The sequence below is a fragment of the Canis lupus genome, chromosome X (genome assembly GCF_048164855.1).
Source record: "Canis lupus baileyi chromosome X, mCanLup2.hap1, whole genome shotgun sequence".
Classification (NCBI taxonomy): Eukaryota; Metazoa; Chordata; class Mammalia; order Carnivora; family Canidae; genus Canis; species Canis lupus.
Window position 1 is genome coordinate 65,291,497 of NC_132876.1, and position 9,468 is coordinate 65,300,964.

At 43.1% G+C, this 9,468-nt stretch overlaps 1 long non-coding RNA gene across 1 annotated transcript; it reads left to right on the forward strand.

The window, feature by feature from the left end:
* Positions 1-2,852: 2,852 nt before the first annotated feature.
* On the forward strand, positions 2,853-9,168 carry LOC140627632 (uncharacterized). Its single transcript, XR_012026285.1, has 2 exons — positions 2,853-3,163; positions 8,329-9,168. It is a non-coding gene; the product is annotated as an uncharacterized lncRNA (long non-coding RNA).
* The last annotated feature ends 300 nt before the right edge of the window (positions 9,169-9,468 follow it).

A 9,468-nucleotide genomic window follows, 5' to 3' on the forward strand; every position in this document is an offset into this window, starting at 1 on the left:
AGGTGGATTTGAGAAATGTTCTCTTGTCTCCTTGCTTGAAATGGCCCTTGTCTGAAAACAAAAGTGGCAATGTCTTGTAAATGAATGGGACCTGCAGAATATGGGATGGGTCCTGTCAACAGAATTCACCAATAAAATCTGCTATCTCTAGGGCAACTGGTGGGCAAAGTTGGCCCTTCAAACCTATGCATAGTTAGGAAGTATGTAGGTCTGGAGTAGCAACACTTCTCCTGGGTAGGTTTTGGGAATTCAGAACTTCTAATACCTTGAGAGACAGATAGGAGAGTCCAGCGAGTCATAGTAGAAGGTGTCCATTCCTAAAAGGAAGGACTTTCATGTTCATGCTCTTTCACTCCTCGTGTCTAATGTCCCTGGCGTGCCTGGGGATTGTGTTACATACAGTATGATAGGCAGGCCCCCACCCCCACCCCACCCATAAAGCAAACCTGAGACTAAGAAGAGGGGGCTCCCATTATAGGGCTGGATGTTATTTTGCCATCCTGCCTAAGATATATTCTTATCTGAGTGTACAGACCCTGGTTTATATTGCAAAGTGTGTTTGCAGATTTTTTTTAAAGATTTTATTTATTTATTCATGAGACACACACACACACAGAGAGAGAGAGAGAGAGAGAGAGAGAGAGAGAGAGGCAGAGACACAGGCAGAGGGAGAAGCAAACTCCATGCAGGGAGCCTGATGCGGGACTCGATCCCCAGACTCCAGGATCACGCTCTGGGCTGAAGGCAGGCGCTAAACCACTGAGCCACCCAGGGATCCCCATGTGTCTTTGCAAGTATTATAAGAGCCTCCCTTTTTGGTACTCCACCTTCAATGTGGCATTATCTCTTTACCCACAGTGAGGTTCACATTCCATTTAGTTTATATTTTATCTCCTCCTTGTGTTCCTAATTTTTTACATGCAGTAAGTATATACCTCATGAAATTTTCCATTCAATCTCCAGTATTGGTTGAGAGCCTACTCAGAGGTGTGCCCATATGTGGCTAAGCCCTAGGTATATAATAGTGACAAGGCACCCATCCTAGTGAGAGGTATTGTTACATTAAGACTGATCATTAAAAATAAGATAGTAGTAATTGAATGACAGAGATTACAAGGAATAAATACAGTGGCTGACATATATTAGAGAAGTTCCACGATTTTTTGTTGCATGAATGGATTGATAAAAATACACCCAGGGCGTTATGGGAAGATGGAGAGGGGCTCTAAGCTATCCTTAGGGGATGGTGGAATCTGTACAACTGAAGAGAACACATTCTGGGCTAAAGTTGGAAGCTTCTGATGCCTTAAGTTTCCAAGAAAATTCTGGGAGTATTGATTTAATATTGTTCATGAGTAAGGGTAAGGAAATAATCATTCTGTGAACTGCTGAGTCTGGATCACATGGGCCTCCGACTGCTCCATGCCAGTCAGTGTGGTGTGTGTGTGGTGTGTGTGTGTGTGTGTGTGTGTGTGTGTGTGTGTGTGTCTGTCTGTCTGTGAGTAGATGTTTAAGAGAGAAGGTGCCTCCCTAGGTACAGCAGGGGTAGTTCAAAGTGATTTGAAATCAGGCCAGATTTAAAATCACCTCCTCCTTGGAAATTACCAACCTTATTCTCCTCTTCAGCCTCAGGGCCATGATGCTTTATGAATAAAGTAAAGTATGTCATCTTTTAATTCAGAGGCACCTGAATTTTATGATCTGTGTGACCTTAGGTAGGTTTCTAAGGCTCATGGAGCCTTGGTTTCCTCACTGCGAAAGTGAAGGTTATAGTCGCGCTTGCCTCACTTGGTTGTTTTAATGATGGAGTTATATAATGAGTGAACATATGAGCTCTTAGAACAAGGCCTGGAGCCTAATAAATGCTCAGTAAATTCTATATCATTCAGGATGCCATGGACTTTCCAGACATAGCTCAGACCAAGGCTCTGAAAAAAAAAATTTTTTTTTTTCTGCAAACGTTCCTTTGCTCCGCATCTGCTACGGAAGAGGGAGGCTCGGGGCAATGAAGGGGAGAAATAGGCATAAGTTAGCCATGGTACTTGGGGGTCCAGCTGCAACTTCCTGGTGCTAGGGTGAACTAGGGCTGTCACACTGGTTGGGCATAGACCCCAAAAAACAGCAAGTTTTCTGTCTTGCTGCAGTGGGTCATAAATTTTCCTCAGCAGAAGCTCTGAGAGCTTCACTAAGCAAGCGCAATACCAGAAACTTATCATCAGGACTTTGGGCTTTAGTGGCAGCAGCCCTGGGTTTCAAGAAGAGAAATGAACTAAGCCCGTGGCCGGTCTCTATACATAGTCTCTTATTTGTCTTTCCCTTCTTTCCTTACTTTGTCTTTATTCTGTGTGTGTGTCTCTGTTTCTCTCTCTCTCCCTCCCTCTCTCTACTCCTCTTCCTCTGCTCCTTCTCTTTTTTTTTAAGATTTTATTTATTTATTCATGAGAGACACGCAGAGAGAGATAGAGACATAGGCAGAAGGAGAAGCAGGCTCCCTCTGGGGAGCGTGATGCAGGACTCGGATCCCAGGACTCTGGGATCACGCCTTGAGCCAAAGGCAGACACTCAACCACTGAGCCACCCAGGAGTCCCTCCTCTGCTCCTTTTTTCCTTTTCTGCTTTCTCATAATCACAGAACATTTTTAATAGAAACATAAAACAGTTTTTAATGTTATTAACACTTGATAATCCAAGCCCCATCTCCAAAGTTTCTCAGCTAGAAATGTGGAAGATTTTCTTTCGGTTGTGTGTGTGTGTGTGTTTTCCTAAATGATCAGAACAATTTGGTCATTTAGGACTTGGATCAATTCTTTAATCACAGCACTCTTAAGCCTCCCCCACGCCCATATTTCCGATCTCCTCTGTCATTTCATTCCATTCCATTCCATTCCATTGTATTCTATTCTCGGGTGAAGATACGGAATCATATGTCCGGATATGCCATCGAGCCTGTCCATCCATGCCTAAGCCTGGTGATAACCTTGGTGGCCATCACATACCCCAGCTGGGACTGCTGAATATGTTGATTCAGAGCTCACTAGGAGTTCTGGAGCATCCAGAGAAAAAGGCAGGGATGAGATTGGCGATGAGCCTCTTCTGCTGACCTGGTGTTAACCCTGTTTTTATTCAGCCGCATCTACAAAAGAATCCAGGGCACTGGACCCAGGTATCAGATCTCTCTGAGAGTGGCTCCTGTGGTGCTTGGTGGCACAGGGGCATCCCTTGGGCTGACCACAGGCCCACCAGTTGCACATGGTGGTCACCCACCATGAAAGGAAGCCATTTGGCCTGTGCTGAGTGATTTGCACTGCTTCATCACTCTTATTATGGAAACAACTCTTCTGGTTTTTACTCTCAGCCCCTCATTGGATTCATATCCAGTCCCATAGGAACTGGGCCAGGGGACCAACCTGGGTAAGGGATATCACCACTCCCCTCACACAGCCACAGTGCTGTTAGTGGGCCATGCTGGGCTTCCTGGTTCTTTCTTCCTTAGGATTTCATTTCCTAGTCCTTTTCCATCCCTAAATCAAATAGTCCTCTGATAGAAAAGAAATGGTATTTCACTGTGACTAATTATTTTAATTGCCTAACCAAGAAACAGACTCTTAACTCTAGAGAACAAACTGATGGTTACCAGAAGGAAGGTGGGGGGTGGGGTGGGGGTATGGGTTAAATAGGCGATGGGGATTAAGGAGCGCACTTGTGATGAGCACTGGGTGTTGATGTATGGAAGTGTTGAACTACAATACTGGACACCCGAAACTAATATTACACTGCATGTTCACTAACCGGAATTTAAATAAATAAAAAAAAATATATATATATATATATTTTATTGCCTGACTAATGTTGGGGCTAAGCATCTTTTTCCATCTTTTTCCATGAAGGATGGGGGTAAGTGGGTAGGGGGAAGGAAGATCATTTTTGCAGATCATCACACATGCTCCCAGACACAGCAATGTCTGGGATGCAGCAAGGGACACCACTGGATCTCATGGTAGTGGGTTATGTGCTATATTATCTTACTCCCATAGGAAAGAGACCCATGGGGAGTAAATTAAGAACTAAGAGTGACTATACATTGGTTGTGGAATTATGGTGTTTTTTTTTTTAATTCATCCTGGTAACTTTCCCCAATTTCCAAATTTTCCCTGGTGAGGATGTCAAGTCCATATGGTGGGTTAAACACAAGAACAAGATCTGGAAGGAAGGGCTGGCAGTGCCGGTCAGAGAAGACTGAGTGAACTGGCTCCAGAGGCATTGCCTAAGGCCATTCCCTGAGGTGGAAGGAAGCAAAAGAGAGAAACCTTCTGGGCCTTGACCCTGAACCTTCCGGTAATAAATAACTCATGACCCTCAAACTATTTGTGCCCCATTGGCTTTCCTGTGCACCTCCAAATTGATGAAATCCCATACCACAGATTTCCAGAGGCCTGGATTTCCAAGGATTCAGTCGTTAGAATGTTTAGACCTAACCAGGGCACTTCCCACGTGGCTCTGGGGATCAGTCCTCTAGGCAGGATCCTTCTAGGTAAAGAAGGCTTTGGCGATACCACATTGCCACTGAAAGTCTAGCCTCTCTTGTATTGCGTATTCCATTTCCCCATCTTGGGCTAGCAGTGCAGGCTGTGGGAAATTATCCAAGTAGGGAGGGGACGATCATACTGGATAAGCTGGGGGAGGGAGCCTTGGAAGTTTGGTGGATTCACATGGATGGAGAAAGCCAGAGATAAATGACCACAAGGGTGATGAGTGTTGTTTTGTAGAAAGGCCCCAGTAAATGGACTCAGATCTTCTTTTTCTGGCAGGCAATATGTATACACTAAGATAGAAGGTAGCTGTCATCACGGATCTAATGGTCTCAGTGGTGGCTGGTGACTCTTTCTTCTCAGAGGGTGAGCTGTAGGACAAGAATTTAGTACTGACCAGACAGGTACACCAGCAATGCTATTGGTGGAAAGAGTAGCAAAATACATAGCATTTGGGGATATGATCAACAGATGTGCTTTATTCAAATGTTGGCATGCACAAGGGGCAAGCAGACTTGGAGACTTGCCATCAAAAGCTGGGTTTAAAAAAAAAAGTCTGTGGCTGCGACATGTATCATGTGGCACAATCACCCCAGAAACAGAAGATTTTATTAAAAGTATAAGCTGATTCCAGTTTGAGTAGGGCAGAGTGAGTGAAGGGGAGAGGAAGCCCCGGAGAGTTAGCCAGAAATTAAATCTGGTATTCTCGGGTGTCTCGACCTTCATCACCATTCCGAGGATGGTGCTGGCGGGCAGGGATGATCCATCATCATATTAAAGCATAATGAGCTTATAAAAAAAAAAATCTGGTATTCTTTACAGGCCAAGAACTGGGCTTCCTTTTTTTTTTTATAATAAATTTCTTTTTATTGGTGTTCAATTTACCAACATACAGAATAACACCCAGTGCTCATCCCGTCAAGTGCCCCCCTCAGTGCCCGTCACCCATTCACCCCCACCCCCCGCCCTCCTCCCCTTCCACCACCCCTAGTTGGTTTCCCAGAGTTAGGAGTCTTTATGTTCTGTCTCCCTTTCTGATATTTCCCACACATTTCTTCTCCCTTCCCTTATATTCCCTTTCACTATTATTTATATTCCCCAAATGAATGAGAACATATAATGTTTGTCCTTCTCTGATTGACTTACTTCACTCAGCATAATACCCTCCAGTTCCATCCATGTTGAAGCAAATGGTGGGTATTTGTCGTTTCTAATGGCTGAGTAATATTCCATTGTATACATAAACCACATCTTCTTTATCCATTCATCTTTCGATGGACACCGAGGCTCCTTCCACAGTTTGGCTATTGTGGACACTGCTGCTATAAACATCGGGGTGCAGGTGTCCCTGCATTTCATTGCATCTGTATCTTGGGGGTAAATCCCCAATAGTGCAATTGCTGGGTCGTAGGGCAGGTCTATTTTTAACTCTTTGAGGAACCTCCACACAGTTTTCCAGAGTGGCTGCACCAGTTCACATTCCCACCAACAGTGCAGGAGGGTTCCCTTTTCTCCGCATCCTCTCCAACATTTGTGGTTTCCTGCCTTGTTAATTTTCCCCATTCTCACTGGTGTGAGGTGGTATCTCATTGTGGTTTGGATTTGTATTTCCCTGATGGCAAGTGATGCAGAGCATTTTCTCATGTGCATGTTGGCCATGTCTATGTCTTGCTCTGTGAGATTTCTCTTCATGTCTTTTGCCCATTTCATGATTGGATTGTTCGTTTCTTTGCTGTTGAGTTTAAGAAGTTCTTTATAGATCTTGGAAACTAGCCCTTTATGTGGTACGTCATTTGCAAATATCTTCTCCCATTCTGTAGGTTGTCTTTTAGTTTTGTTGACTGTATCTTTTGCTGTGCAAAAGCTTCTTATCTTGATGAAGTCCCAATAGTCCATTTTTGCTTTTGTTTCTTTTGCCTTCGTGGATGTATCTTGCAAGAAGTTACTGTGGCCGAGTTCAAAAAGGGTGTTGCCTGTGTTCTCCTCTGGGATTTTGATGGAATCTTGTCTCACATTTAGATCTTTCATCCATTTTGAGTTTATCTTTGTGTATGGTGAAAGAGAGTGGTCTAGTTTCATTCTTCTGCATGTGGATGTCCAATTTGCCCAGCACCATTTATTGAAGAGACTGTCTTTCTTCCAATGGATAGTCTTTCCTCCTTTATCGAACATTAGTTGGCCATAAAGTTCAGGGTCCACTTCTGGGTTCTCTCTTCTGTTCCATTGATCTATGTGTCTGTTTTTGTGCCAGTACCACACTGTCTTGATGACCACAGGTTTGTAGTACAACCTGAAATCTGGCATTGTGATGCCCCCAGCTATGGTTTTCTTTTTTAAAATTCCCCTGGCTATTCGGGGTCTTTTGTGATTCCACACAAATCTTAAAATAATTTGTTCTAACTCTCTGAAGAAAGTCCATGGTATTTTGATAGGGGTTGCATTAAGCGTGTATATTGCCCTGGGTAACATTGACATTTTCACAATATTAATTCTTCCAGTCCATGAGCATGGAATATTTTTCCATCTCTTTGTGTCTTCCTCAATTTCTTTCAGAAGTGTTCTGTAGTTTTTAGGGTATAGATCCTTTACCTCTTTGGTTAGGTTTATTCTTAGGTATCTTATTCTTTTGGGTGCAATTGTAAATGGGATTGACTCCTTAATGTCTCTTTCTTCAGTCTCATTGGTAGTGTATAGAAATGCCACTGATTTCTGGGCATTGACTTTGTATCCTGCCACGCTACCAAATTGCTGTATGAGTTCTAGCAATCTTGGGGTGGAGGCTTTTGGGTCAGCGGCGAAGAGGGAGAGTTTGACTTCTTCTTTGCCAATTTGAATGCCTTTAATGTCTTTTTGTTGTCTGATTGCTAAGGCTAGGGCTTCCAGTACTATGTTGAATAGCAGTGGTGAGAGTGGACATCCCTGTCTTGTTCCTGATCTTAGGGGAAAGGCTCCCAGTGCCTCCCCATTGAGAATGATATTTGCTGTGGGCTTTTTGTAGATGGCTTTTAAGATGTCGAGGAATGTTCCCTCTATCCCTACACTCTGAAGAGTTTTGATCAGGAATGGATGCTGTAGTTTGTCAAATGCTTTCTCTGCATCTAATGAGAGGATCATATGGTTCTTGGTTTTTCTCTTGCTGATATGATGAATCACATTGATTGTTTTACAAGTATTGAACCGGCCTTGTGTCCCGGGGATAGATCCTACTTGGTCATGGTGAATAATTTTCTTAATGTACTGTTGGATCCTATTGGCTAGTATCTTGTTGAGAATTTTGGCATCCATGTTCATCAGGGATATTGGTCTGTAATTCTCCCTTTTGGTGGGGTCTTTGTCTGGTTTTGGAATTAAGGTGATGCTGGCCTCATAGAACGAATTTGGAAGTACTCCATCTCTTTCTATCTTTCTGAACAGCTTTAGTAGAATAGGTATGGTTTCTTCTTTAAACGTTTGATAGAATTCCCCTGGGAAGCCATCTAGCCCTGGACTTTTGTGTCTTGGGAGGTTTTGGATGACTGCTTCAATTTCCTCCCTGGTTATTGGCCTGTTCAGGTTTTCTATTTCTTCCTGTTCCTGTTTTGGTAGTTTGTGGCTTTCCAGGAATGCGTCCATTTCTTCTAGATTGCCTAATTTATTGGCATATAGCTGTTCATAATATGTTTTTAAAATCGTTTGTATTTCCTTGGTGTTGGTAGTGATCTCTCCTTTCTCATTCATGATTTTATTAATTTGAGTCTTCTCTCTTTTTTTTTTTTTTTTTTTTTTTTTTTTTTTTTTTTTTTACTCTGGGTGAGATCAGAAGCCATCGGCAGGCTTTGAGCTGAGGAATCACACGGCTTACAAAATACATCAATGCAAAAGAAAATCAAGATTTCAATAAATATATTGGGTGAGGAAATCAAGGCCAAATTACAATGTGGAAGTCTAATCAGATGAACACAAAGCACATGCCATAAGGTTCTATGCATTTACTGCCAGTTGGCCAGAGATGTGGATCTACGGTTTCAAGCTGCCTAAATAGAAAGAGAGAAAGTTGGGGCACCTGGGTGGCTCAGTGGTTGACCGTCTGCCTTTTGCTCAGGTCAGTGATCCCGGGGTCCTGGGTTGAGTCCCGCATCGGGCTCCCTGCAGGGAGCCTGCTTCTCCCTCTGCCTGTGTCTCTGCCTCTCTGTCTCTCATGAATAAATAAATAACATCTTAAAAAAAAAAAGAAGAGGAAAGGTGATCACCAACAGGAGTCACAGTATCCCTGAGGTCAAACCTGAATGACTGCACAGAAGGAATAACTATGCTGTTCCCTGAGGTAGGTTTCTCCCAGGAGTCATCCAAGGGAGGTTACCGTATAATGAGTGAACTTCCTCTCCAACACTGTCCCAACACCTCTCAGATACAACAGTAACATTCATGGACATTTTTTTTTTTTTTACAACACTCCTGTGTGAGCACAGTTGAACAAAGTAGTTTGTTTCCTTACCCTCACCACCACTACCAAATTGTTTGTGAACAGTGTTCATTGATTCGTGGGTGCCCTAATGTGTTTTCTTTGCTTGTCTGTTTCACTGTTTGGTGTGCTATTTATCGTCTGTTTTTGTTCCTCAGGGTTATTTACCCTCTGCCTATTATACGTGTTAGAAACAGTTTTCTTTGTCTTTGGGATTTTGTCGATGATGGTGCAACCATAAGGGGAAATTGAGGGAAACAATTTTGTGGGGGACATTAACATCTCCCTCTCACTCTTCACTGGATTAAAAAAAGTTGAACGCACATGGAGGATGTTGGTAATACATATTTATTCATTCAACGAACATTTATTGAGCACCTCCTACATGCCAGTCACTACTGTGACAAATGAGTGAACAATCAGACATACATACTAAACAACCACCACCACCACCCTGGCTTTGAAGAGCTTGCCTTCTAGTGTGCAGACACAAGCAAA